Source organism: Hevea brasiliensis, chromosome 4, assembly GCF_030052815.1.
Source record: "Hevea brasiliensis isolate MT/VB/25A 57/8 chromosome 4, ASM3005281v1, whole genome shotgun sequence".
Classification (NCBI taxonomy): domain Eukaryota; kingdom Viridiplantae; phylum Streptophyta; class Magnoliopsida; order Malpighiales; family Euphorbiaceae; genus Hevea; species Hevea brasiliensis.
In genome coordinates, this window is record NC_079496.1 from 13,628,399 (window position 1) to 13,636,437 (window position 8,039).

An 8,039-nucleotide genomic window follows, 5' to 3' on the forward strand; every position below is an offset into this window, starting at 1 on the left:
TTGGTTTCAAGTCATGCTAGAGACTTTGCAATTTAATTGCAAATCAAATCTATTTAATTAATCAATTAAACTCTTTAATTAATTAATTAAATCATATTTAAATAGGTGATAACTTGTGTATGTGTGTGACTTACTAGGCTCATCACTAATTGGCAATGAGACACGATATCAACTCTTAATATCATCGAACTCTTTCTTACCATAAATGATTTCTCTAAATCATTTTATGAACCTCATAGACCATGGTTAACACCTAGCATAGCATGCCATGGCCACCCAATTAGTAATAAGATTTACCTAAAATGAACCTATAATCATATGTTACCATGCACTAGAATCTCTCTACAAAATCCCAACTCAAGCTGAGTCATGGTTTATGTCAAACTCCATTTGCTATGAATATTATGTTCTCTTTTAATTCCAGTTCTTGATTAAAAGATTTTCTCATCGAAACTCTTTTACGAATAAATCTATCTGTCTGGCCAGGAACTTGAAACATCAAGAACAATTAAATGAACATAGGATTTTATCTCTATTTACTTAGAGGAACATTCCATCTTGATCAACACCTACCTCCATATATAACTAGCGAGAGCCAACACATGCCCATATACCCATACATAGTACAAGTATGAAAGCGATATCAAACTCAAACTACCTATATACAAGATAAGCGTGCTATCTCGGTCTAAAGATTATATGCACGATATGATTTATGACAAAACATTGACAAGAGTAAACTCCATGTGCTTGTCATAAGTGTCACTGTTCGGCCTACTTATCATTTATAAGTGCCTATCATGTTTGTTATATGGCATGAGACTCACCATTCCATCTTATTTATATCTCATATAAATAACTTGGGAACAAACATGAATACAATCTTTCTGGATAAGTCATGTCCTTATTATGAAGTATCCTCGATTGTGAACCTATTTATGATACTTTGTGCTAGAAATATTGTCACTCATATTCTTAACAACTTAAGAATAATATTTCTAACAAAATATCAATGGACCTTTTCTATTACACATAAATATATTATGTAAACGGAAAAGTGGAAATGCCTTTTATTATTAAAAATATGTACAAGATACATACTAAATGATATGCTCTAGGGCATACTACTAACACTAATGAACTACCGAACTTCACCTACCGATAACTCATTAAGTATCCTACAAGGGATTTTAAAACCATTTTCTTGCATTTTGGAAGTGGTAAGCATTTTGGTAGAAATTAAAATCATTTATTCGAAGTTTTAAAACTACTTAAAATTTTTGTCCCATTTTATTTTTCTGCAAATTTTATAAAAATTTCGGCAGAATGCTATCTGTATTTTGAGAAAACAGTTCTTCAAATACCTAAGAAAAACACTGCCAATAAAATTTTCCACAACTCCCAACCCAAATCAACTCAAATTTCTCAAATCAAACCATTTCAAAATAATTCCATCAATATTGCATTCAATAAAGCTAATTTACATTCACAAGTTTAATTTACAGATATAAAATCCAAAAATAATATTATTACAATTTATAAATACAACTGCTAAACTTTACATTAATACATATGAACAATATTTATTTACATCAAACTAAATTACATTGGGTATAAAATAATACCCGTACAAAATCAGTGAAGGCTTTTCCAGTTCAGAAGCTCACTCTGCTGCTTTTTCCTTGCTCCTATCTGCGATAGCAAAATAAGCTATCACTGAGTATAAAAATACTCAGTGGTGCACAATAAAGTGTAAAATGCATAATATAAAACATTTATGAACAATTTATAATTCAAAAATCTCATAATCGCATTTCCCAATTTTTCAAATCACATTTATAACAAATAATAATTTTCAAAGCTTAATATAACACAACATTGATCAAACAATTGACTAAACATAGTGTTGCCAATCAATAACACAACTTAGGCCATGACACAAAATTTCAGATCAATGCCGTGTTGTACACCACGACAAAGCGATCTACAACCCCACTAATCGAAATTAATGAGGGAGGTGGCTAGCTAGCTAATGAGTACTCATCCGATCTATAACCTCAACTGGTAAACCAGAGAGGGAGGAAAATAATCGATCTCACCCCATAAATGGAGAAGGAATAATGTGATACTGTCATGCTAAGTGTGAATCCAAAATCAATTCAAAACAATTATTTTCAACAATTTATGAGAGATCCCAAACAATTTCCAAAGTCATTTTTACAGTCACAAAGTGGCAACACAATTCATAAATAACACAGCAATTTCATAAATTATACTAAATCAATTTTTCCATGACAAATGCTCAAATAAGGTTTATTGTGTACAAACCTGACGTGAGTCACCTCTAGGCCTTGACTCAGTCTCTCAGACCTTCCGAGTCTTTTTCAGCTGAAACACAAAATTTATAGTGTCTCAGTATCTTTACTTCATAACAATTCCAATAACTAATTTCAATATGTTTAAACTTACATTCTTGCAAATTTTCATGTTGAGGTTACTATTCATGGTACTATTCAAGTCAAAATATTGACTTTCTTATACTTAAAAGGTATGGGAACTCCAGCTATCCTCACATACCACATTGTGGTCACCAATTTTGTTGGTTTTGGTTGTTTTCTCAAAACTTAGGTCTTTTAAGCAAAATTGCAAATTTTCAGTTTTGGTGTCCTATTTTGTACTGTTTCATTGGTCATGTTGCTGTCAAAATTTGGCTAAGTTTTCTTCATAGAAATTGTTCCTTAATGTCTTAACTTTATTCTCCTTTTTGAATCACTCCATTTGAAGTTTTATAGCTTAAGTTATAGCCATTTGAATCATAGCTGCCGGATTGGACTTAACCAGATTTCTAGGCAAATTTATGGGTTCTGGCAGTTTTAAGTCACCAATTTTGGGTGGCTAAATGACTTCGTTAAGGGCATAATTTGGGTTTTGTGTTCTCATGAAAGTTTTAGTTCTATATCTCAGCTTTCCACTGGTAAAATTTCAGGTCATTTAGATCTTCCTATTCCAAGTTATGGCCAAATGAACAAACACTGTTCATTTGGTTATTTTTGTACAGGTCAGATTGCCTAATCCGGATTTGGTCAATTTGTTCACTAGGTTTTAGTCACTTTTTGGGCATGATTCCTAAATGAAAAATGTGTCATTTTGTGTCTAGTTTCATTCTCAATTAGCCTCACACCAATTGGGTTAGTAAATTTTCAGTTTTGGTCCCTAAAAGGGACCTTGGTCATGCTGCCTGCAAACTGTCCATAACCAGTCCGAATTTCTATTTGGTTCTAACACTTCCAACACACATCAATTGGTCACAAATGACCATTTTTCATCTCCAACAAAGTCAAATACATCATTTAACAAATTTTCACACTTTTGTCTTCCAAACCCTAGGTGAAAACCCTAACTTTCATGCAATTTAACTTTAATGCATTCCAAACACCAATCCATAGTTTATATTTAATATTCAATTTAAACAACCATTTAAATACATCAAATTCACTCATTTCAACCTAAATTTACCGCTGGCTGAATTCACATATGGTCCCTCCACAATAATTTTCTTTTCATTTTAAGCATATTTCCAAGTTCTTCATGCTATAAATACTTTAATTAAACTAAAATTTAAGGTGAACTCACTAACCTTGAATTGCAGAATTTTCTTCTTCCTTTCCTTCAAGTTTTCTCCTCTTCTTTCTTCTTCAATCTTCTTCCCAACACTCACATACAAGTTTTAACTAAGAAATCTATAAATTCTATGGCTCAAATCATGGGTTTAAGAAGCTTTTTAGTGAGCTTCAATGGAGGAAGTTAAAAAAAATGAGAGAGATGAGAGAGGAGAGGTGGACGGCATGGAGAAGAAGACAACCCTTTTATTTTTTTTTCTTTTGATTTTTATGTATTTATTTAGCTTTTTGACTTAGTCAATTTCCATTTAATTAATTATTCTTTTATTGCATCATGCATGATGTCACAAGGGTGAGGTAATAATTCCTTTTCTTCTCTCTTTTTTTTTTCTTTTTCCTTTATTTTTCTTTAGTTCTTTAATTTAATTCCCAATTCCGAAATTTTCTTTTCTCTGATTTTATTTGACAGTTAGGTCAGGAGTCAGCTCTCGAGGTCAATTGACCAAATTGCCCCTCACCAGTTCGACCCGATTTGTAAATAATTCAATATTTCTTCCGGATCCCTGACCTAATTATTTGACTGGCTTAAAAATTCTTTTTCGTGATTTTCTCTTTTCCACTGTGTTCGCAATAGTCCTAAGGACCGCAGCATCACATTTTACAATTCGAAATTTGAGTTTAAATCGACTTCGCAATCCTTTCCGAGAAGGTCACCCATCGCTGTGACTCTCGGTCGTTTAACTTCTTATGTTCTGTTTTTCTTATTTATACTTAACTAATTGGCAATTACTAATTATTTGTGTTCAGGGCTTATCTAGTTGTCTTAAGTGTGGTTTTAATCCCCTAAATTATCCGGACCGACACCGGTCACCGGAACAGTGAAATATACCAGGCTATGCAAATAGGGGTATTACAAAAACTAAATTAAACTCTTCACATCTCTGCAAAACTTTAGATAAGTTAGATAAGCATTCATCAAAAGATTTACTATACACAGAAAAACCATCCATGAACACTTCCATAATATCCTCAATGAAATCAGAAAATATGAACATCATACATCTCTAAAATGTAGTTGGGGCATTACATAATCTAAATGGCATCCTTTGATATGCAAAGGTACCATAAGGACATGTGAATGTGGTTTTATCCTGATCATCTGGGTGAATAGGGATCTGAAAGAACCCTGAATAGCCATCTAAATAGAAAAAATAAGAATGATGAGCTAATCTCTCAAGCATTTGATCTATAAATGGTAATGGAAAATGGTCATTTCTAGTTGCATTGTTCAACTTCCTATAGTCTATACACATTCTCTATCTAGTTACAGTCCTAGTAGGTATTAGTTCATCATTTTCATTTTTCACTACTGTGATGCCCCCTTTTTTGGGTACAACATGAACTAGACTTACCCAATTACTATCAGAAATAAGATAAATGATACCTGCATCAAGCAATTTTAAGATCTCTTTTTTCACAACTTCTTTCATATTTGGATTCAATCTTCTTTGTGACTCTCTAGAGGCTTTGTGTTCATTTTCCAACAAAATTCTATGCATGCACACAGAAGGATGTATCCTTTAATATCATCAATGGTATAACCAATTATCCTTCTATGTTGTCTAAGAACTCTTAATAATTTTTCAACTTCACAATCATTCAGTTTAGCACTAACAATCACAGGATATGTAGAATTTTGACCAAGAAAAGCATACCTGAGATTTGTTGAAAGAGGTTTTAACTCTACCTTTGGTGCTTCACTTCTTTCAAGCATTGGTGGTGAAGTTATGTTTTGCTTCAAATCTTCAATCTTCTCAACACTAGCCATAGGCAAAGGTGAATTTCCTTCCAAATTTTGAGCATATTCTATAGCTTCTTCAATCTTATCCCCCTTTTTGATGTTGTGAACCAAACAAGCTTCTAAGGGATATTCAGGATGTTGCTTTTTGAACACTTCTCTGACCACTTCATCTACCACATCAATTCTCAAGCATGAATTTGAATCATCTTTCTTTTTCATTGCTTGAAACAGATTAAATTCAACTTTTTCTTCCCCAACTTCTAATGTAAGCCTTCCATTCTTTACATCAATCACAGCTCCAGTAGTGGCGAGGAAAGGTCTACCAAGAATAATAGGAATGTGTATATCCTCCTCCATCTCCAATACTATAAAGTCCACCGGTATGAAAAATTTTCCAACTTTCAGAGGAACATTCTCAGTCACCCCAATTGGAAATTTAATAGACCTATCTGCTAACTATAGTAAAATAGTGGTAGGCTTCATTTCTCCAATCTTCATTTTCTCATAGATAGACAATGGCATTAGACTAACACTAGCTCTAAGATCACATAAAGCCTTATCTATACTGATATCTCCAATGTGACATGGTATGGAAAAACTATCAGGATCTTTCAGTTTGGGTGGAAGCTTATTTTGCAAGATAGCACTGCTTTCTTCTGTAAGAGCTACGGTCTCAAATTCTTCCAACTTCTTCTTGTTAGACAAAATCTCCTTCAAAAATTTAGCATATGAAGGCATTTGTGCTAAGGCATCAGTGAAAGGAATAGTCACATGCAAAGACTTCAATACCTCTAAAAACTTCCCAGATTGTTTATCTAACTTTGCTTTCTGGAACATTTATGGGAATGGTAAAGGTGGCATGTAGGCTTTAGGTGCTACATATTTAGGTTCTTCCTCTTCACTCTCTCTCTCTTTACTTCCTTTTTCTTCAAATGAACTCTCTTTCTCAACTTCAACTCTAACCTCAATTTCAGCTTTTTCATATCCTTCTCTATTTTTCTCTTTTTCAACTTTTCTACTCTCTAATATTTTTCCATTTCTCAATGTAATAGCCTTACAATGCTCCCTTGAATTTTCTGGTTGGCTAGGAAGCTTCCCAAATGCTTTGTTGTTTAAAGAGCTTGCTTATTGAGCTATTTAGTTCTCTAACATCTTGTTGTGTGTTGCCATTTGATCCACTTTAGGTGCTAATTGAGAAATCATTTTTTGTTAACTTTGATGGCTTACTAGTAGAGTCTCAATCATGGTTTCTAATCTAGCTGTCTTGTCTGGTTGTGCTTGTTGTGGTGGAGGTTATTGTGGTTGTGGTGGAACAGGTGCATTTTGAGGTTTAGGAATTCTAAGAGGAGGACCTCTATTCTGCTAAAAATTCTGATGTTGTTGATACCCAGTAGGTTGCTAAAAATTCTGGTGTTGTCCTTGTCTACCTCCCCAAGAGAAATTAGGGTGGTTCCTATATGTTGGATCGTAAGTTGCAGAAAATGGGTTACCACCTGGTCTTTGATTATAGTTCCTTACATAATCTACTTGCTCACTTGAAAAATCTTGACTAAGTGCAGAAAAATCAGCTGTACAATTTACATTTGTAGCTCTAACATCTACTGAATTACTTGAACCTCCAACTGAAGAATATACTTTCATGCTTAGCTTGTCCATCTTCCTTGTCAAAGCATCAAACTTAGCATTAATCATATTCATGGCATTAAGCTCAAACATACCAGCTGGTTTCTTGATCTCATTCCTCTCACAACTCCACTGGTAGTTGTTATAAGCAATTTTATCTAGAACAGAAAAAGCTTCATCTTTAGATTTCTCCATAAGATCACCTCCAGAAGATGCATCAATTGTACTTCTAATAGCTGGTGAAACTCCATTGTAAAAGTGTTGAACAAGCATCCACTTAGGAATCCCATGATGTGGACATCTCCTTTGCAAATCCTTGTACCTCTCCCATGCTTCATACAAGCTCTCATCATCTCTAGGTTTGAAAGAAGTCAGCTCATTTCTTATCTTAGCTGTCTTGCTTGGTGGAAAATATTGAGCTAAAAATGTTTGAAAAAGTTCATCCCATATTATGATAGAACCCGGTGGCAAAGAATGTAACCACTCTCTAGCTTGGTCTTTCAAAGTGAAAGGGAATAATCTGAGTCGAATTGCATCATCAGAAACTCTATTTATCTTGAACATATCACTGATCTTAAGAAAGTGTGCTAGATAAACATGTGGACTTTCACTTGGACTTCCCCCAAATTGTGATTGTTATACCATCTGACACAGTGCAGGCTTCAATTCAAAATTATTAGCTTCTACTCTTGGTCTTGTGATACTTGGTATGAAATCTCTAATGTTAGGATAGACGTGATCCTTCACAGAACGGTTGTTATTGTTGTTGGCCATTTCTTCTTGTAGCAGCTCTTGCTCTTGTGCTCTTTCTTGTTGTTGTTGAGCTTTAAATTTAGTTTTTCTCTTCTTAGCTTCTGCTCTTAAAGCTCTTGTTGTCTTTTCTATTTCTGGATCAAAGAATAAATTGATTTCTTCACTTTTTGTCCTTCTCATAAAATTAAGCACCTGAAAAACAAAATAAACAAATTCTCAAAGTAAAATGGTAAAAGAAATTA

At 33.7% G+C, this 8,039-nt stretch overlaps 1 non-coding gene across 1 annotated transcript; it reads left to right on the forward strand.

Moving 5' to 3' along the window:
• Positions 1-7,327: 7,327 nt before the first annotated feature.
• LOC131179812 (small nucleolar RNA R71) lies at positions 7,328-7,434 on the forward strand. The gene has a single exon (XR_009148698.1). It is a non-coding gene; the product is annotated as a small nucleolar RNA R71 (small nucleolar RNA).
• The last annotated feature ends 605 nt before the right edge of the window (positions 7,435-8,039 follow it).